Here is a 22,547-nt window from a genome sequence, read left to right as displayed (position 1 = left end):
AGAGTTGCTGAAATAGCTTAGTGCTGAACATGATTGATGATTAAAATAACATACAACTCGTGTACTTGGATAGAAACATCAATGTTGCAATGATACTACTGAACCTGGAATTTAGTCATCAAAATAGTAGTTTAATTTAAATAGCAAGAGAATTTTTTAACTAGACAAGACTTATTCTGAAGTGTATCAGTGAATACTCAGTTAATGAGTATCTATGAGGCGGGGAGACCAAATCCCTAATCTGCACTGTTTGATATCGTCAAGGAAAACTAATGCGAAGGAACTGTGTCTGCAGAGACTGATTGACTTGTGGGAAGATCAGCACATAGAGTAGTTGGGATGTTGCAGGTCTAGGGACTAATCCAATCACTCTATCTTGGACTGGTTCTAAGCATTTAGAACAGCCATTTTTCATCCATACCCTGTATCTGAGCTAATATCTTGTGACTAATAGATACATTTTTTTTGAATAATTAACTTAGAAGACCACTAGCTTCCACCAACCCAAACCCAGAGAGAGCCATCAAATAGCACCTAGAGCTTATGAAAATAGTTTTCTACATCTTGCTGTAACTGCCTCTGATGAACTTATCAATGTGTTTTAAACTTGCCTTGATTCACTGCTTTCACATTGGAACACAGAATTACCCTAGATTCTAAATCCATGTTCCCAGGCCATGAGCATTCAAAATGGCTTCAGAATAAACTACCTTTTATTCCCTTTAAGATGAGACCTGTGGCTTTGCATTAACAATATTAAATAATGTTAAACTTACAATACTTTGAATAGTATAACTAATAAAACTGTATTCAGTCAGTGGAAAATATCAGAATGAGTTGACGTTATATCATATTTCTACCTGACTTATGTAAAAAATAGAGTTTTAAAGTAGAGAAAGGGCTGTTTCTTTCCAAAAATGTTACTTTGCGTTTGATTCCATTTCTGTCACATATTAGACGTGGTATACTTGTTAATTAAGTTAGTAGATACATATAGATCTCATATATTTGAAGTCATTGGTTTAGGAAAGTTGAAAGTAGGGGGAAACTAAAAATATTATTCAAACAAAGCACACATGTTTCTCCTGAAATGTCATTCACACACAAATTCCACCAAATAAACACTGAGCCAGAGGTAAATGATGTTGTCGACCACTGGCTGCAGTTGGCGCTCTCAGGGGAGTATCTCTGATATTGACTTTGACAGCTGAGCTGGTCACACTCAGTGCCAGTGCTCTCTCTCTCTTTGCTAACATGGACAATTGGTGCGTCTTCACAGGGTTTTAAATTTGACCTTTTGATAAAGAGCCAGTGTGTTCTACTCTGTGCTGAATATCAATACATATGGATGTGTTTGTGTTGGGTAACTGGACATCCAGGGCTTCAAAGTGGACCTTTTACATGAGTTTTGAAATTCTTAAATAAGTTAACTTAATTAGATCATAGAATTACATGTAATCTCTCTGTGTATATTTATTACAATTTAATATTTTATTACAATTAAAAATTGTAATGTAATTAAATACATGTGATACATGTATTTATACATGATATATATGTATATGTATATGTATGTATATATATATGTGTGTGTGTGTGTGTGTGTGTGTGTGTGTGTGTGTGTGTGTTTATAAATGTTTCAGAATAAAGCACGAGAGTATTCAGCAGCCAGTGTTAGGTGAACATTTCTTTTTTATTTATTTATTTATTTATATTGGATATTTTCTTTATTTACATTTCAAATGTTATCCCCTTTCCCAGTTTCTCCCTGGAAATCTCTATTCCATCCCCCCTTCCCCTGCTTCTGTGAGGGTGCCCCCACTACACTGGGCCATTAAGACTACACAGGTGAACATTTCTAAGACTAGGTACCAAAACTAAGTTCTACAGATTATACTTCACCAAAATGATGGATATTTGCTCTACAAATTACGTGAATTCATTAAAATAATTAATACAAAATCCATTAAAAGAATAAAATGAAGAACTGGACAGGCTGGGAAAGTGCTCACATGTACCATTTTTGAAACAGGGCTTCTGTATAAAATGTACTGTGAACTCTCACAGTACAACAAGCATAACAAAGTGATGGGAAATGGAGCAAATACTGTGAGATTACCTCACAACAGAATAAGGGTGACAAATATGCACATTATTTTCATACTATTACCAACAAGGAAAAAGAAATTGAAGCCATAATGAAAACTACTGTCTACCTGCTTAAATAGTCTCTATCAGAAAGACATGCAGCATATAAGAGCAGAGCAGATCAGGGAAGGTGGCAACAGAACCACTCAGAGGCTGACAGGAACCTTACAGAACATATTGCAGCTATTTAATGATACAAGTTTAAAGATAGAAACAGATGAGAATGCCTTTAGAGATAAAAATGTTAATACATGCTGATAAAATATTAAAGTCACTGGGAGTGGTAAATAACTAAACAATTTTACATCTAAAGAAATTACCTTGGTGTACATTTATTTTAACTCACAAATATTTACGGTGGCACCACTATATCGATCTATTGTAATATTTTTGGAGATTTGAATATTTAAGCATCCTATGCCAGATTCTATAACTCAGATAATGCAGATAAGCTCCTGAAACAAAAATTAAGCAGTTTATCATGAGAACAGAAACAAACTTATTAGTTAAAAGAATCCATGTCTCAGATGGTCTCAGTGACAAATGATATCCAACTTATATTTTTATTATCAGTAGTTCATGAAATGTTTCAAAATAGAAGAATGCACCCAAGTTCACTCTATCTTAGTATCAAAACTGGGTACTGGTGTCACCAGAGTTCAGCCCAGTGTACCCTGTAGCTACAGCAACATATGTGCACAACCTAATGTTGCCAAGCAAACACAGAGGCAGAAAGAACATGACACCACAACCAGGCTATACTGATGTCAAATACGTGATGTTACTATGGCACCAGCACATCTATCAGTGTAATGCACCCCATTACTAGCACACAGAGCAAAGCTGATGTTCTAAATACAGGGAAAGAACCAAATTTCAGCACACTTTCTTGACTAAGACAAGAACCTAGTAAACAAGGAAGACTTGTATCATGTTACATGGTTAGCATTGAGGAGTAGGAGGGAAGCCTTTGGAATCACACTCATGACAAAGAGATCCCTATTCCACAGAGAAGTGGAATGTTCTCAGTTACTAATCAAGCTACAGTTTTCCACTTATATTTCCATGGCTCTTTAATTCTGTCATCAGAATGAATAAAAAGGAATGGGTTTACAGAGACTAAAAGAAGGCTTGCCAGCAGTGTGGCCACCTGGGATGCTGCCCCTGGGGTGCAGCATCAGCAGGTTCCCAAAACAGGGTAAGAAAATGGAAGCAGCATTTTTGACGCTGACATAGATAGCTCATGAAATATTAATAAGCTTTCCACATGAATGTTGTTTGAAGGGAAAGTTCACAATTGAGAGAAAATTAAATGACTAGGCAATGTCAGGCAGTGTGAGGACAGTAATTACAAAGAAACGAGGTAGAGATAAATTTCTGAAAAAAAATAAGTAAAAAAAAAGATTTGTGTTTTGAACTATTAGCTGACAGTAGGCCATTGTATGAACTAAAAGGAAGAATTTCATCTTAGAGTTCTTACCAGTTCTCCAAATTTCTGCAAATCATTCAGAATTTTGTCCCAGAAAATATTTCTCTTGACTTCTGTTCCACTCACAAAGTCAGACCCAAGAGGTCTCCTTACAGCGGCTCTGCTTCATCCCTGCTTTCTCATCATATCACAGCTGGTCAACCACACTATCCCTGCAGAGTCCTCAGGGCAAAGCAACAACTACAATGATACTGGGCTCAGAGACAGAATGAAGGGGCTGAACTGTCTTAGGTCAGGAAGTGCAGCTGGTTCTCATGGCCAGTCCTCAGATTTTCATTTGCCCCAAAAGCACTGCAGTGTGTGATCCAGTGCCAGAAAGTGTTAAAAAGAATGAGACAGGTGTTAAATACCTGGCCACTCAAAACAAGATTATCCCCCAAGGTTGGAAAGATTTAGCAGCATTTATACTGAAAGCTGGTTCTCAGTTATAGTAGCTGACATGATGGTGAGAAGAAACTGTAATTATGGAAAATCATAATAAATCTAAAGGTGTTACTATCATGACCGATCAATTATTAGGTGAGGGTCAATTTGCTGATTTAAGACAACAGATGCAATTTGATGTCTTTATTATACAATATACTTTATCAGCTTTAAGAGTCTGAGATGAGGTGAAGGAACAAGAGGGAAAAAAATCTATGTCATTCACAAAAATTATACAGAGCCCCAGAGAGACTTTTACTGACTTATTACATAGATTAGCATCTGCTGTAAACAGGGCAATATCAGATCCAGATGCAAGACAGTTATTAATTGAAATTTTAGCTTCAAAAATCAAAATGCAGAGTATAAAAAAGTTCTTAGACCTTTTAATTTAAATGCTCAATTAGCACTCATGGATGAATGGATTAGAACTACTGCTGATATTGACTGTAATGACTATGTAATTAGACAAACAATGGCCAATAATCCTAGATATAAAAATGTCCTTTGTTTTTACTCCGAGAGGCAAGGTCATTTGAAAAGAGATTGTAGACAAGGCATCCCTAGAGACTTCTCCAGAAGCCCTCAGCCTTCTGTGGTTTGTAGAGAATGTGGTAGAGGTAGGCATTGGGCTAATGAATGCAGATCAGCAAGAGATCTTTGAAGTAACCCCTTACCAAGGGGAAACTCCCTAAGGGGGTTAGTTTGTACCCTAACAGCAGACAACATAACCCAGGCATTTCCTGTCAGCAGTCCACAGAGCAACTAGAGAAAACTAAACTAAGTATTGGAGACACCGGATATCGATATTTTATGTAATATGGTTTGATTGTGTTTGTGTCTGTGTTTAAATGGGTGAGAAGCTTGGCTCACTGGCATGGAGCCAGGTATTGAATGCAAGTGCCTAGGTATCTAGTTTATGTGTGGATTCATAAGGATTTAATGTACCTTGATAAAGAGAATGGAGGAATAAGATTAGCTGAAAGACACAGGATTGTAGAAAAAAACTGATGAATTAGATCAAACTATATACTTTAAAGATGTTTTAACATCATAATGTAACTCATGGAATGTGTTGTGTTGCCTATGAAAGACTTTGGGTTCCATCAAAATTGATTAAGATCTGAAAGGCATGACTCAAGGAAGGATGCAGAAAGACAACAGCAAATATGATGGAAAAGGGCTGTCCTCCACCCTGGTCATGGAGACAGCTCAACAAACTGAAGAAGGATAGGTCATTCATCAGACTGGCAGACTGAAAGTTTTGATGCTGAGACGGATATTTGCTGAAGGACAGGTGATCAAGAGTGCAGTTGTGCAAGGCCATCATATCAAGGGATCTTCATAAGGACACTGGGACTGTTAGGATGAAGAATCATGACATCAACAAGTCTTCATAAAGACGTTCAGACTATTAAACTGACAGGACTGATGATTGTTTTGGTTGTAATAGTTATAAAAATAGATTTTGGGGCTAAACAGAAAGGGGAAAGATGTAGAGGAATTTTAAGCCAGCAACATGGCTTCTCTGGCAAAGCATCCCATCTAAAAACTTTCTAGGTCTATGTGATCCAACTAGAATCCAGACACACCCTGGATGGCAGTACGATCTGGCTGGAATACAGACAAGCCCTTAGTTCACACCTTTAATCCCAAACAATGACATCTAACTGAGAGGCAACATGATAAGTTATCTTTAGCTGTTTTTAGCTGTTTCATTAAGACTTGCTTCCAGAACAGCTTCAAAGAAAGCTGCTGATCCCAACTGGTCCAGCCTTTCAGACTGTCCCAGTCAGAACTTCATTTAAGCCCTGTGCTTTCACAGCACACATAGACTGGACAGCAAATGTTACAGCTAGCTTACTTAAGACTGGCCAATATCCCAATTTTCTTGGGCTCTCAAAAGGATACTATGCTCCAAAGTTAGCAGGGAGCTGTTAAGAAAATGATGCCCCATTCCCAAAGGGTTGAGTAATTAGTTTTTTTTTTTTTTTGGTCATTCAGTGGGTTTGTTTTTATTATAAGGGGGTGGGTTGAAAATTATTAAATGTTCTTAATTAAGGAGGAAACAAGGTATTGGAGGTTAGACCCAGGGATTTTTTTTCATTTTCTTTACTCTATTCTTTTGTGTGTGTGTGTGTGTGTGTGTGTGTGTGTGTGTGTGTGTGTGTAGGGAGAAAAGGGACATAGGGGGAAAGTGGAGGAGAAATGATGGAAAATGGGATATAGAAATGATAAAAAAAGGGTAAGGTATTGAATCAATTTCTAGAACAAAAAATATTAACAAACCAAATATTTTGCATTTGGTATAGACTTTGTATATTGGTACAATTTAAAGTTATATTTTTAATAGAAATAATAGGATGAAAAGGTAGATTATTTAATCTACTTCTAGACCAAAGAACATTGACAAACCAAATATTTTACACTTATTATGGATTTTGTATGTTGATACTGACTAAGGTTCTATTTTGTCACAGCATACTATGTATATATGTTTTGCCTCTTTTTTAAAGGTATCACTGATATGTAATTCTTAAAAATACAATGATAAATTCTAGTCCTGTTGAAAGATGCTATTACAAACTGTGTAGGATAATTGAGTCATATAAATTAGTACCGAGTCAAGCTTTTGGTTATTAGATACTAGTTTAGTTAATTACAAAAAAAAATATGTTCTAGGCTGAACAGATAGTAAATAGTTAGAAACAAGTAGTCTTTGCCTATTCACATTTGAGACAGTCCTCAAAAACCCCAGAATCTACAGACTATGGCATTTAGAGATGTTTTATTGTAAAAGGCCTTTTTTGGACAATGAGATAAGTCTGCTCCTTGGAACACCCCATTCTACTTCATGGAAGAAGGTTGAGCATCAAAGAACCTCCATATGGCATTTGCTTCATATGTGGCAAGCTAGCCATTAGGAAAGAAACTGTTCTTGTCTCAATTGCAGAGAAAATGCTGTCTAAACTGGACAAAAAAAGTAGCAGGGAAGTCAACAGCAGAGCTTTGCAAGGACAAGGTAGACAAGTACTTTATAATTCCTGCTTCACAAAAAAAGTCTGTCAGATTTTCTGGGCCAGAAGGCTGAAGACAGATGCTTCAGGGTTATAGGAAAAATTGAGGAGTCTGTCCAGATAGCCAGTTGTCTGTCATTTCTATAGTTTTGGAAGCTTCTTGCCTGCACTTCCTGTTTACTCGGGTGTTATGTATTCCTTCTCAGGTCTCTGATAGGGTTGAAGACTAGAGAGAGTCTCAGAATAAAAGATTAAGTTATTTTGGAGTGTTAAAAATGTTTTTTAGGTATAAGAAGATGTTTTTAGACTGGTAGTACAAGTTATGATAGAAAATGATTTAGATATAAAACTCTAAACTCACTAAGATAAAATAAAGAACTTTTTTCTAAGTTTCTAAATACAAAGGACTGGACATTGTGAATGTAACTCTCACATGATGGCTTTCATAGTTGTTCTTATTATATATAGTTTATTATTGTAAGAGAAAGAGCCTTTTATTGGACTAAAAGGGGAGTAGTTAGGATCTGTTTTGTGTGCTATGTATTCAGATGCTGAGTTCTGTGCTCCAAAATCAGTCTGGATACGGGCATTATCCAAGTACATTGACCAATGTGATGTAAATAATTTTCCCACAATAATCTCTGATTAGGTAATAAAAGGCTAGAACCTGTGACTGTGATTAGGAGAGAGGAAGGTGGGAATTGATCAAATAGAGTGGTCTCAGGTAGAAACCACTAGAAGGATAGAGGAGGTGAAAGAAGGAGATGGCCATCAGACAGAATAGATCATGAGGATGAACCATGAGCACATGGCCAAGATATGTTCACTCTGAGGTGACACACGCAGCAGAGCAAGACTCAGCAAGTAATAGGGCATTTATATGGGTAGTAATAGACTAGTCATGTTATAACAGTCTCAGAACCTGCCCACTTTAGACTTGCAGCTTGTTAATAAATTCTAATGACTCTGTGTTGTTTTTCTTAATAAGATAAAATAGAGTACTTTCTCCTAAGTTTCCAAATACAAATGGACTGGACGTGACGAGTGAAATACTCAGAAAGAGATTACTCAGGAGCTAAACAGGAAAGAAGGGACGATGGGATTTGAGATTAAGCACTTTACCTTCCCAATGTCCTGCCCATTGCTATATTGCACATGAGCTCACTGATGTTCCCAGAAGTTCATTGTTTCTGTTCTTTTATTGACTGGTGTTTCATGACATTCACATTTTTACTTACCACATTTTCTACCACCTACTACCACTATAATTGTTTGTGGTGGATCATCTATTAAATTAACGCCCTAGCTAATATTTATTTTTTGGCTTAGTTGAATTATTAAATCCTTTAAAATATTTTTATTATTATTTAATTGTGTGTGTGTGTGTGTGTGTGTGTGTGTGTTTATGGTTATGTGCACATGAGTGCAGGTGCCCTCAGAGTCTAGAGGCGTCAGATATACCTGCAACTTGAGTTATAGGCTGTTGTCAACCACTGGAATACAGGTGCTGGAAATCAAACTCATTCTATATCACATGTTCTCATTGGTAGGTTCCTGTGAATAACTAAGATAACAGAAAAAAGATGCCTGAGTATCTCCTGAGGTGGGTGGTGCGCTTTCCATTAGTGAACCTTGGAATCTGTTTATTAGGAATTTTAGTACTGAAAAATGAAATAGATACTCAGAATTCATGATAAATTTATAAAATGCATTATATTCTGCTTAAACTATTGCTTTTAGTAATATTTGGGGCTAGATAATTGTTTATTAAACTAGCTAGTCACAAAATACATGATCAGCTTGTAGACTTTTACCATCATAAAGACTGGAATCCTTTTGTGCCTTATAATAGTATTATATCACATAGCAAAACTCATCCTTAAGAGCCACTGTCAAACAGCATCATTCACATTATAACCATCTAAATGGTGACTGTAAAACACAGATCTCATAAAGGGGTCATCTTGGACCCTGAACTGAGGTTTCCTTTCTCCCTTTCCTCCTTGTCAAGAATTATTACACATTCTTTGAGGTATATTGATATTGAGGTTTCTTCCTAAATGAGCTCCTTCTGATAGACAAGGAAGCAATAATGAAAGGAGATATCAGCTCTCATGAGCCAGCAATTATTTACAGAGTGGTGTACAGACCAAGACCTGCCATTTTATGAAAGAATGCAGAGAATTCTTTCCAAATCACAGAGGTGAGGTGATGAGCTGATAGTGACAGGCAGAGTGATGAATTCTGCCAGGGCTATCCTGAAGAAGAAGAAAACTGTTAAGTGAAACTCACAGATCTGAGAGAAGTCTCCCTAAAATGCAAAAAGAAAAGAAAATGTCAAAGAGATTACTCTATACATTCAACTTCTTCTAGAACACTAGAGTTCCTTCATATAATTTATAAAAATAATCAGGGGTGTTCAGGGTGCAGCCTAGTAATAGAATGCTTGCCTGATATGCATGGATCCTTAGGATTCATACCTGGAACTACAGAGAGAGATAGTAATAAACAGAAGAAAACTGAACTTAACAGGAACACCCAAAACCCAATTCTCAGTCCTAAATTAAAGGTAAAGTTGCTACCTAGGATAAAAATAGTTAATATAAGCAAAAGACTTTGAGTAAAATATATAGTCAATCTTATAATTCCACTGTAATTCTCCAGGTACAAAATATGTGATAGAACCAACTAATGTTATAAAACAAACATAAAGACTCCAAATCAAGTGTACATAGACATTTTCGTCAGAACTGCATACTCAAAGAATTCTTTTATCTATAACTAATTCCCAGGATATGAACATGAAATGATATTACAGTGGGAAATAGAAAGAAAAGACCTAGTTCAAAGCACACTGGGGATTGCCAGGGTCTAGTTGCCCATGCTCCCAACTATAGGCAGGATCCAAAAGAGGGTATTGAGCAACTGGCACTGAAATACTTAATACTGCTTCCCTGCTTATATGGACTATTAGAAATAAATTGGCAGCTGACTTCCAAAGTGTTTCCCTCAACCATACCTGACTATTCATCCATACTTATTCATGGTACCAGAACCCAGGTAGGGTCTTCTGTAGGTTCCAGGACAGCTGCCATGTGTAGTAGCCTGGGAGACAAACCCTGGAGGCCATTGACCCAAATGACCCTGTACAGCTGCAGGAGGTGATAACAAGAACTTGAATCCAGCAGTCTGGGTAGTATTGTGTGAAGCACCAGCCTGTCTTCTATAATCTGTCTACCGAGTCCTGTCGTGTGTTAAAATCCCATCCCACCTCCCACCTAGTTCCCAGGCCGGCAACATGGTGACCAGGTGAGCATGACCCCAGCTTCAGGTAGTGATTCTGACACCCTGGGCTGATTTGGCCCTGGGGAATATACTGCCACAGAAGTATTTTCTAGAATCTATTGTACCAAACTCTCCAGGGCCACATGTTCTTGTATCCTGTAAATTCACAGACACTGGAATCACTAACAGAATAAAGAGGAGACAATGGACTATGACATGTGACAGAAGCTAGGGATTCTGTGTTTTCATAACTAATTTTCCTCTTTAGAAGATTCTGGATTGTTCTATGGAAATCATGAAAGATTTTGATCACAGTGTAGGTTAAATAAGTTTGTTCATTTGTGTAAAACAAGTAATGTAGGCAGAAGAACCACAAAGTATTTATCTTCAGGGGTAGGTCAGCCATGGTGAAGGAACAGAAGATACATCAAAGGAGTGTCTCACATCTTTGATTGCACCTTTTTATAGCTCTGACTTGGACAAGACCGGGGGTTCTAGGATCAGGAACTTTGGTGTCTGACTGAGTGTCTCACCTCCTGATTTCACCTTGCTGAAGCCCTTTTAGTGAACTTTCACAGACTTTAGTTAAATGATCATAGAAATGGAATATACATGTAGCTGAGAAACTACAGTGGATGGATCCTATCCAGACTCATTCATGAGCTGCTGGGTAGGATTAGCAGAAGATTGACATGGTAATTAGCAGTGCTGTTTCACTGTCAATCATCTGCCTCTGATACGTCTGTGATTCTGCTAACATTGTAGGAAATGTAGCACTGGGGTGGGGGGAGGGAATTGGTAGAGGGTATGAAGCAATACACAAGCTAATGTTCACAGATCTTTGGTAACTTAATTGAAAATGCCTTCAATATTGAAAAGAAAAGAGAACGTGAAATGGCTTCCATGTCCCCAGAAACTCCTAGAAATGCTGGAACCCAGGAAGATGTCGGCGGTTCTCAGACGGTATGAGCAGAGTCCTCATCTTGGAACACAATCTTCCTAAACCAGATGCCTCAAATGAAATTATGAGTACTCACTTTTATCCTCACGCATTTGTATAATGATCAATTATTTAGTGATCACCTGGTTTGTTGAGTACAGCTTCTTTGTAGGACAAGCCAATTCCAGCATCTGCTACCAACCACAGCAAGAGCTCCAAAGGCACGATGGACTCTAAGGGTCACGTGACTTTGTGGAGACGAGAAGCTTTTGGAGAGCAGTCCTCATCAGATTGTGGAAAGGAACATCTTATCAAGATACCTATAGCAGCACGTTATATAGGCAGTTGAAGGTGTGCTAAAGCTTTTTGGATACTCAGGCCAGTCCTGTCCTCCAGACTTACACAGTAGAAATCTCTTCATACTCCTCATGTCTCTAATCTTTGCTTTTCTTCAGGCTTCAGTTAAATCAAGGTTAATATAGATTGGTTTTGTAAAGGATAAATGTCATTTTCCTTGGATCCTAGTAAGAAGAGTATCTTGTTATGAAATGAGTGAGTCCAACCATGAGGCTCTCTTTCTTACTGTCCTATCACGTAATCATTGCCACTCACAAAGGCTCCTGCCATATTTCCATTCTCTGCAAGTACATCTGTCTGCCATGAATTCATCTACCATGATGCCTTCTCTGTCTACCATGAATCTTTCTTCCATGACACCATCCATCATGAGTCCATCCACCATGATACCATGTACCATGATCTCCTTTGATGTCACAGACATCATTGCCTTGATATTATATGCTATGACACCATCCACCATGAGTTAGTGCTCCATTATTCTGTGCATCGTGAAGCTATTTACCATAAGGCTGCGTACAAGGGGCAGCCTGAAAGTTCTAGAACTGTAGATAAATTATTATTTTGTTCCCATAAAATACACCATCTCACATGTTTTATTGTAGCTATAGAGAAAAATCGAAGATACATAGAAAATGAACAGTCTGTCTTGACTGCCATTCTGTGAGCATACTTCATTTGACTCACAAATCTAGAGGAAATACTCCTTTAAGAGCTAGCAATTGAGACACAAAATTTTCTTTCACTTTTACTTGAAGAGGCTTTATTGTTAAACCACTCTTCTTTTTAAAATCCAAGCTGAATACTAACAGACACTAACAAGAAAGTTGCACACAAATATAGTTCCATTGAGTGACTAATATAATAATAATAAACTTACAGTTAATAGCTATGGCTTATGAAATCATAATGAGTCCATTGTCAGGCACTGTGTCTATGGTGCTGAAAGGCTCTATTAATTCTCAGCATAGTGGATCCCCAGAATTCATATTTATCAAAACTATGGTCTGAATGAAGAAAGAAGAATCATACCAATTAGTTTTTCCATATAGTTTTTATTTTAACAAGAAAACCACAGAGAAACTGAAGGTTTGTACATTTCAGTGAATAAGACCGATGCAGAGCCAGTTGTGGCATTTCAAAGCTGCAATTTCTGGATTAGAGGTGAATTTAGAAAATCTAGAGTTCCAGGCCAGTCTAGGACAACCATGGAGATTCTATATCAATAAAATTACTGCCTTTCAAAAACTGGAATGTGAATAACTTGCTTGGTGTGACTACAGGCTTTTTCTATGTGTGCCTATGATTACTGAGAGATGGAAATTTGCTCTGGATTAGAGGAGTTGGTAGAATCCAAACACATAGGAGTTTTTCCTTGGTTGCAATAGGAAGTACAATGGATGAACAGAAAAAAAATAATCATTAGGAGGAGGGGCCCATCCTGTTTCCCAGGGAAGCTGCCACAGACCCAGCAACACAGTCTGCGAGAAGACCTCAGACCTCCAACCATAAAGAATCAGATTCTGCCAGTCCCTGAGCAGACACTGGTCTTCCCCAGGGCTCTGATTTTGATCGACCAAGATAAGTTATTGCTTTTGTAAGCCACCTCAGTTTTGGAAGTTAATTTTGGTAACAACAGGAAACTAACTTTGACATCTAGACCATTGTATAGGACAGAAACATGGTTATCTCTGAAGCTGGATGACTGCCAGCCTAGCTCTACATTCAATGAGAAACCTGTCTCCGTGGAATAAGCTAGAAAGTGATAGAGTAAGACATCAAAATCCTCCTCTACCTTCCACACATGAATGGATGCACATACCTATGTACATCCAATACACACGGGTGCGCACACACACACACACACACACCTTTTTTAAAATAAAAAATCATGATAATACACAGAAGAAGTGAAGATAAGCCCATTAAATAGAAAATTATTCACTTCTATTAGTAGTCTGTAATTCTCAACTAAAACAGTAATGAGGACTGTTCTTTCCCCAGTGGCTGGGAGGTTGAACAGAGAGTACACAGTACTAACTAGCAGTGGAAGCACTCACAGATTCAGGCCTGGCTCATGGGTGCTTTATATGGTACAAACGTGTAAGGTAACTGCACAAAATTGCCCTTCACAACATGAAGTTCAGATTTTTACTTTGAAGACTGAAGGAGCTGAAAGGGTTCATGGCCCTATGGGGAGAGCAACAATACCAACCAACCAGAGCTCTCAGGGCCTAAACCACCAGCCTGGGAGCACATAGGGAGAGACCCATGGCTCCAGCTGTACATGTAGAGGAGGATGGCCTTGTTGGGCATAGAGAGGAGAGGAGGTCCTTGGTCCTGAGAAGGCTTGGTGACCCAGTGTGGGGAAATTCGAGGATGGGGAGGTAGGTGGTGGCACATCATCATAGAAGCAGGAGAAGGGGGGATGGAATAGGGGATTTCTTGATGGGGGGAAATGGGGAAAGGGGATAACATCTGAAACGTAAATAAAATATTCAATAGAAAAGAAAAATCCACTATATTTCTATCTGGCAAAGCATTCCTGTAATTGAATGAATTACAGATGAATCTTCTAAGCTGTTTGTAATGCCATTATTATTAGCAAACTTTAGGAAAAAATAATTTGAATTGGTGATCAGCAGGCTAAATTATATAGCATTATAAATGAAAAGGGGATGTCACTCTGTTAGTATGCCAAGGTCTACTAAGATGATCTCCTGTGACTAGGTAAAAACAAAAATAGCTGGGAACAATAGACCCCTGATATATGTGCATACACACACATAGACACACACACACACACACACACACACACACACACACACACATTTCTCATCAGTCACAGGGTGTATAACTTCATCTTAAGAGATGTGGCTGTATGTGTGTAGCTTTGGCTAAAGGGATGGAACAAGACCTGCCATAAGTGAAGTGACCTCCATGGAAATATCTCAGGAACTCATGAGTCTATAGCCCAGAAGCATCAGTCCCTTCAAGATGTACATTTCACCATGGGGTCTCATTAGTCAGCAAGAAATGCATATGAGGGCTGGAGAGATGGCTCAGTGGTTAAGAGCACTGACTGCTCTTCCAGAGGTCCTGAATTCAGTTCCTTAGCAACCACATGGTGGTTCACAACCATCTGCAATAGGGGTCTGGTGCCCTCTTCTGGTGTGTGTCTGAAGAGAGTAATGGTGAATACATAACATAAAATAAAAAAAAATAAAAATAATAAAGCTTAAAAAAAAGAAATGCATATGACACTGCAAAATGGAAAGTCAAACAAGGCAGAATTTCCACCTCTAGAAAATATTTGCTTCTGCTACAGTAGGATATAGACATCCAAACTATAGCTACATTGTGCATTTTACTTTTAGAGAGGTGCTAAATTAAATCCATAGCCACTTTCTTTGGGAAATGCTCTCTGATGTCTAAGTACATTGAGATGCATTATTATTCATGAGTTCCAAAATCGTTGGCAGTAGTGTTATTTATACAAAAGATGTTCACTTCTGTTCCTAACCAACCAGGTCATGGAAGAAGAAATCTTGGTGGAAAACGCCATACGTTATTTTCATAATAAGTTTTTTTTTTAAAAAAAAAACTTTATTTTAAAATTTCTAAATATTGACTTTTAAAAAAATTCTTTGCCTAATCCTGTAGTGAACTGATGCTTCTGGAAGGAGTATCCAGAAAGGGTGGGATGAGGTAGGAGTGAGAGCGTGCGGGGGCAACAGTGGAGTACCCTCTCAGAGGCAAAGTGGATGAAGGATATGGTGAAGAACTCTTGGGGGAGACCAGAAATGGGGTCAACATTTGAAGTGTAAATAAATAAAACAATTTTTAAAAACTTATTACATGTAGATAATACATTTTGATAATTTATTACTCTCCCCAACTCTGTCCTAACTCCCATCCTGTCAACAGCCCATCTTCATTTTTATAACAACGCAATGTGACACACTCTATAGCAGCCATCTACCTTGACAGAGCAGGCTGGAGAATTCATGCTAACAAGGAGCTACATCGGTGTCTCTGTCCTTGCCTTTATAACACTGGCTGTTGTCAACTATAAACATCCTCTCTGGCTTGAATTGATTGTTTTAAAGTCACAGTAACTAGGCAGACATAGAACTAACTGGGATATTGTACAGTCTTATCATCGCTTTACTCTTTTTAGTGCCTTCAAGCCTTTCTTATATTTTCAATAGCTGGATTCCATGTCAACGCAACTTGATGAGTGTTTCCAGGTATCATGACCCCTGTGTTACATTCATAGTCTAGTTGAAGTAGTGTCTTCTAGTACTGCTAGGACCTGGGTTTGCTGTAGGGGAGTCTCAAGGTGAGGTACATTCAGCTCTTTCTCTCCTGCACTTGCTGGTCCATCACACAGTCAAGACTTTCTGTGATTCCCAGGGCTTCAAGGGGAGGATGTCAAGAGAGTGAGCTGGCCATCCATGTTCTGTATGTGGGAATGAAAGGCACAGGCTGCTGTGACTGAAGATACATGTAAATCCGAACTGATGAAGCTTCTGTGAATTAAGCAATGGCACAGAGGCAACTGTTCATGTGCTAGCACAGCTACTCTCCCATGGTGTGTCTTACTGAGCCTCGTGCTCTAGAAAAGTTAAGTGTCTTCATGGGGGACTATATTCTCTGAGTCTTTCATCTTCTATCTATTTCTACACTGCCCCTTCCCCTACCACCCCACTCTAGTCCACACCACATCACTCCTCCCCACATCTCTGAAACTTGCTCACCTTGGTTCTATAGGCAACTGCTGGGGTTATGTGAGTATTGATTGATTTAATCTGACATATTAGAGTTTCCCATTTTTCATATTAAGGTCCATATTCTATGTCCTTTTAGTGTCACTTTGTGGGATATGTTGATTCCTGGCATACAAGCTATAACTGACACTAAATAACTCTTTCTCCCTTGAACAAATTAAATATCAGATAACATGAGAACAAAAGGTCTTGATCTCAAGTGAACAAGAAAATGTCCCTAAAGATGTTAAAAATTAGCAAGCATTATGTAATCCCACTTGTCCCCAGGGAAATGGGTTTGTGATGCTCCAGGTCATGACACAGACACACAGCTGGAACTGGTGATGCAGAAAAGCCAGCCAGCCAAGAGGCTTAGTGAGCAGGGCCTGAGACTTGCTGCAGGTCACCCAAGGATATATCACATGAGAGGAAAGGTCTGCTACCAGCCCTGGGCCAGAGATAGGACCTAGTCAGCTCACTCAAAAGAAATGAGAAAATAGAATTTGGATACTACGCAGATGGGAGTGATTTTATGGCTGCCAGTCTAAGAGACAAGAAACAGAGTCATTTGTCAAAACTTAGATAAAGTAATTCCAAAAGTAATGCTTCAAAAAATGGGCAAAACAAGATAGTCTCGTCATACTTCATAAAGCATAAAGTAAGATCGGAAGAGCAGCTGTGTACAAGTCAGAGAATGATGCTTGGGGACATTGGCAGGGTAAAACATTCAGGATGCAACCGAAGTAATGTTTGCAATGGCTGACACTCAATAAAAAATTACTAGGCATGCAAAACCAGAAACATATTAATGCACAGTGATCCTGTCAAGCACAGGGTGAAAACAGATAAAAGTGTCACTTGCAATGGAGGTCATGAGTTTAGGACAATAAAATCAGTTATGCAAACAGCATTAAGTTTGCTTACAAAAATAATGAAAAGCACACACAAGTTGGAGAGAGAGAGACAGACATTGTTTTAAAACCAAATTAAACTTAAAGACATGGGGGAAAGTGAGATACTAAGTGTGGAAAATTCCTTAGATATGATTTTAAAGGATTAGACCCTGCAGAAAAAGGATTCATAAGTCTAAAGAATAAAGCAAACAAATGAGTTCAACTTTTACAAATCCTGAAATATTGAAGAAATAATAAAGAGAACACTGATTACCACTAGACAACACTGACTACTTATAGTGTGAAGTGTGTCCCCAATGTGGATGACAGACAGGCAGCAAGGATGTTTGGACAGATTAGTGAGCAACATAAACTTTGAAAAGAGGCAAAAAGGCACATCTTCAAAGTCAAATGGCATAACTATCCTCAGCCTCAAGAAATGGACCACAAATAAAGCCACGCCACTGTAAAGTTACTTGAAGCCAGTTATAAGAATATCCTGAGAGAAACCAAGTCGAAGAAGTCAGAGGCATGATGGATGCTTGGGAACCAGGCAAATCAACCAGGGGGATAGGGAGGAGATTTCTTACTGGCCTAGAGAACAGTCCCTGGAACAAGGGGAAATGGAGTGTTTTTACAGAAAAATGGAGTGAATAACATACTCTCCAACTCTGACATAAGCCCCTGACCCCTATGGTGGGGGTCATGGAAGAGGCTCATGTATGCATGTCCTGAAGACTCATGTCTCTCAGGTTTTGTGCTGTGCCTGTTGAAACTCCCAAGTGACTGGATTTTCCTCTTCTTGCTTGACTCCCTGCCAAATGTCACCTCAAGTCTGCTTTCTGAAGGTAAGTGGAGAACATGCAAAAGTTGGAATGTCACTAATTTAAAATTCCAAGAAAAGGTGTGAAATATTCGAAATTTAATATTCACCCAAATCTGGTTTATTAAAGAACATATTAGAAAAATATTGGATAATATGGGGTCCAGATCAGTGAGCATAAAAGGCTTGTGCTTTCTTTATGCCAGCCTTACTTAGGAGGGGTGAGAGGAGATGAGGGTGATTTCTGTTGCAATAGCTCCTCAGGACCCTCCTTCCCTGGCAGGTTGCTTTCCTGAATGAATGTACACATGGGAGGATTGCAGGCTCCTCAGCTCACATTCCCATGCGTGTTAACATTGCTATTATGTGATGTTGTAGGATCTAACCGGGAATGCGTTCTACTGATGAAGTCAACAGTGCCAGGGAGAGGTAAGAGTGTTCTTTTGAACTGACACCTTGCTATTTTTAGATAGCATATCAACAAATATTAAATGCCTTCCTTGCTTAATGCAATTTCAGTGCAATACTTATGGGTCCGTGGGTTTGAGACGTGTATTTACGGGAAGTGACAGATCATTAATCCATGACTCTCTCAAGGCATGACCTGGTTATGGATCTGTTGACAGTTATTTCTTAGGATGTCTGCTCCCTCATTTGCTCACACCTAATAAACTCCACAGTAACAAACCACCTGGGCCAGCGTTAGTCAGGGATGCACTCAACGATCAGCTATAAATGACACATTTTTCATGCACAAGTTCTCAAGCAAGCCTTTCAGTGTAGCCTTTTCTGTGAGTAATTTTATTTAATTTAGTTTTGTACTTGGGTTTTTGGATGGATTGTAATGGTTTCTGACTACAAGGGGCTAGAAGACTTGGGTCACACCATCTGTGTTGGCAGGGACATTCAGGTCACCTCAGCCACGTTGGCAAGGACACGCAGGTCACATGTCCCACAGTAGAGAGGACATGTGGGTCATGCCTTTGCACGCACACGGGGCATACAAATCTCACATGAGATCTAAACATGAAAACATTGGAATGTCACTAATTAAAATTCTAAGAAAATATGTGAAATATTCTAAATTCAATAGCAACCTGCACCTGGTTTATTAATGAAAATATTAAATTAATACTGGACAATATACCAGGAATTGGAATGGGGTTCTAACAAAAGCATGGGAGCAATCTTCAAAGGCATCATTTTATCTGTTCCTCAGAACTACACACAATGCCTAAGATATACACTTACTTATTTAAGGATGTTGTGGTAATTGATTAAATCGGCCTCTGGCTCAGGCCGATAAGCTAAGCTGCAGCGGCTCTGTCTAGCCCAGCCGCCATGTTTCTCGGCGTGAGGCCATGGGAGAGCTGCAGCTAGAACCAGCCTGCCAGAAACAGCAGCCCTGCCACCCATTAGATGCCAGCGTGAGAGATGGCTCTGTCAATCTTCCACGCTGTCTCTGAAAGGCAGGGCTTTGCCCAGACCATTCCGCCATCTGTGCAGGCCCAGTAAGTGAATGAGACTCTAATTCTTATAGATTAATCAAAGGCTTTATATGTTTGATAATGATTAATAACAAGATGCCCATACAAAGGGAGTTGTATCCCAATTAGCTAACCTAATTATAAGTTTATAAATTTTTCCTCATAAGTGCCCTCCATACCTGTGTGGTTCTCCATCCTCCTACATCTCTGCCCCTCTAGCTCCTCCTCTTCTGTTTTTCTCTTCCTCTCCCAACTCCTCCTCTTCCTCTCCTTACTCCTCCCACCTAAGCTCCTCCTACATAAGGATACTGGTTTGAACAGAAAGTCAGCATGTTATGATGCACTGTATGTTGATTAAATTAAGCAGGATTCTAATGTATCTCTTTTATGAGTCTAAATATTGAGTTCTGTTTTTAACAAAATATGTAATGTCTTTTTAGAATACAAACAACAACAAACACAACTAAAGAAAGCAAATTAAGGAGGGCTGCTGATTTCCTTGAGTTAATTTTGTATCCAGACACTTTGAAGGTGTTTAAATCAGCTGTAGGAACTCTCTGGTAGATTTTTGGGGTTACTTATGCATGCTATCATATATTCTAAGAATAGCACTGCCTACAATATATGCAGGGACTATGATAGAGCAGAGATGGAGGGAATGGCCAACCAATGAGTACCCCAAACTCAGATCCCTCCCATAGGCAAAAACCAATCCCTGACCCTATTAATGATACTTTATGCTTGCAGACAGGAGCCTAGCATATTTGTCCTGTGAGAGGCTCCACCCAACATCTGACTAAAACAGATGCAGAGAACCACAGCCGAACATTAAATGGCATTTGGGGAGTCTTGCGGAAGAGTCAGGGGAAGGATTGAGGGAGGAGAGGGGGCTGATATTAAGATGGAAATGAATATATAATTAATTTTATTTTTTTAAAGGAAAGCAATTAAGATCTTCTTGAAGAACTCTTCAGATGAATTTTTACTGTGATTTCCATGTATATTTAACAGATTAGTAAGCTAATCCTTAGCAGGTAAGACTTCAGCACTCTGGACCTGTAGCTGTCACTCACTTGGTGACTCATCTGCTCATTGGGAAATACCTCATTAGGAGTTACAATATGCCATAGGGCTTTGAGATGCTAGATACAAACCAGGCACAGAGACCCTGCAGCCGCTGCACTCAACCTGCTTAAGCTCTGAACTGAGGAGGAGCAGAGTGGAGGCAGACACAGTCTACACAGCGTAGTGGGAGATGGAACTCTGAGAAATGCACAGCTGGGCCAATAGCTAGGTAGTCCTTGTAGTATGGAATGAGTAAAGAGCCAGAAGGATGTCACTGGGCAAGCAGTGAGTGATCCAGGACTATCCTAAGGAACTGAAGAGGAAACTATTCAAGGCAAGCATATGAGCAATGACTCTTCACAAGGTATGGGTTGGGGAGGGGAGGATCATCACGGCCTGGAGGAGAGTGGATGGTAGGAACTTGGGGAGGATGGTCAGCAGAGTCTGGAGACATGAGGACTTCAGGGCCTGAGGGAGGATAGAGAGCAGGACTTGTGTGTGTGCATGCGTGTGCGTGCCTATGTGTGTGTGTGTGTGTGTGTGTGTGTGTATAGCAGGGTCAGAAAACAATGTAGAAGCCAACCCAGGGAAGGGAGCATATATAAAGATGGCACAGTGCTTTTTATGTCTTACTTCCAGTCATATTTACTTTCTCATGGCTTGCTAGTATAGAATAAAATGATTTTGATTTAAATTATCCTGGAGCAAAAAAAAATGCATCACATTTCAGTATGAATACAGTGAACATCTGAGTCGCAGACAACAAGTTCAACTTGTGACACAATCTGCCCTGGAAACAATGCTCCCTGCCACTGTACAAATACTGACAGGGAGACAGGTAAGCCCTTCATGTGCTGATCCTGTGTGCAAGGTTGGTTACCATGGCTTCATAGATGCAATCTCTGTTCCTCCACACAATTGTGCCGGGAGCTTTAAATGCTCTATAAAAAAAAAAATGTCTATTTCAAATAAGAAAGTAAGAATGTCATAATAGATTCAGAAAATGTAGTAGGAAAAAAATGACTTTATAATCCAGATTGATTTTTTTTAATTATTTTATTGAAGACAGAAGTGTGCCAAGCTTAAGTGGCAGCTTGAGTAATGTCACAAAGTGTGTCCTGTCAAGGTAGCAGATGCAGGTAACACACTCAATTTTCTTCTACTTTCTACTTATTTTCTTTCCCACCACCAGCCAAACAATGCAGGCTCCCAAGTCACGCGTCACTTTTGCCTTTATCAGAAATGTGAAGGGGATCCTCCACTGTTTTATTCTACTGTGTCTGGCCTCTCTCCCTTCAGATAGTGCAAAAGAGGTTCGTCCACATTTTGAATTCATCCCTTTCTTGTTTGTTGGTTCTGTATTGTTAATACAAGTGTATGCCTGGATTGCTTCCCATCATTTATAGTTTCTATTATTTTCTGTTTAACATCTGTCAGCACTAGGGGCACATCACTTTTCATCCTTGATATTGAAAAACTCACCATCGAAACATAAAATGCTTCTTATTAATTAATAAACTAGGTAGTAAAATGCTAGCGAGGCATGGCAGATGTGAACATTAAAACTACAACTGTTTACTTAATTAAGGAGACATTAAAAGCATGCTCGATAATAAAACATTATCGGGCTTTCAAAGTATGTTAATAAAAGTCCATTCTATCTTCAATGGAGGTGTATAAGTGAGAAGTCCTTGGTAACGCTCAGCAGTGGTTTCTAGAATGTGGAAATAAACAGATACTTATTGCAAGCAAAACGGCAAAATAGAATAAGCCATTAGGTTCTGTTCAAATGGTGAACTTCTAAATAACTCATAGACAAAAAAATAATTCAAAACGGGAAAATGTATTTGG

This window comes from Grammomys surdaster, unplaced genomic scaffold (assembly GCF_004785775.1).
Source record: "Grammomys surdaster isolate TR1022 unplaced genomic scaffold, NIH_TR_1.0 188, whole genome shotgun sequence".
Lineage (NCBI taxonomy): Eukaryota > Metazoa > Chordata > Mammalia > Rodentia > Muridae > Grammomys > Grammomys surdaster.
This window is presented reverse-complemented; position numbering follows the sequence as displayed.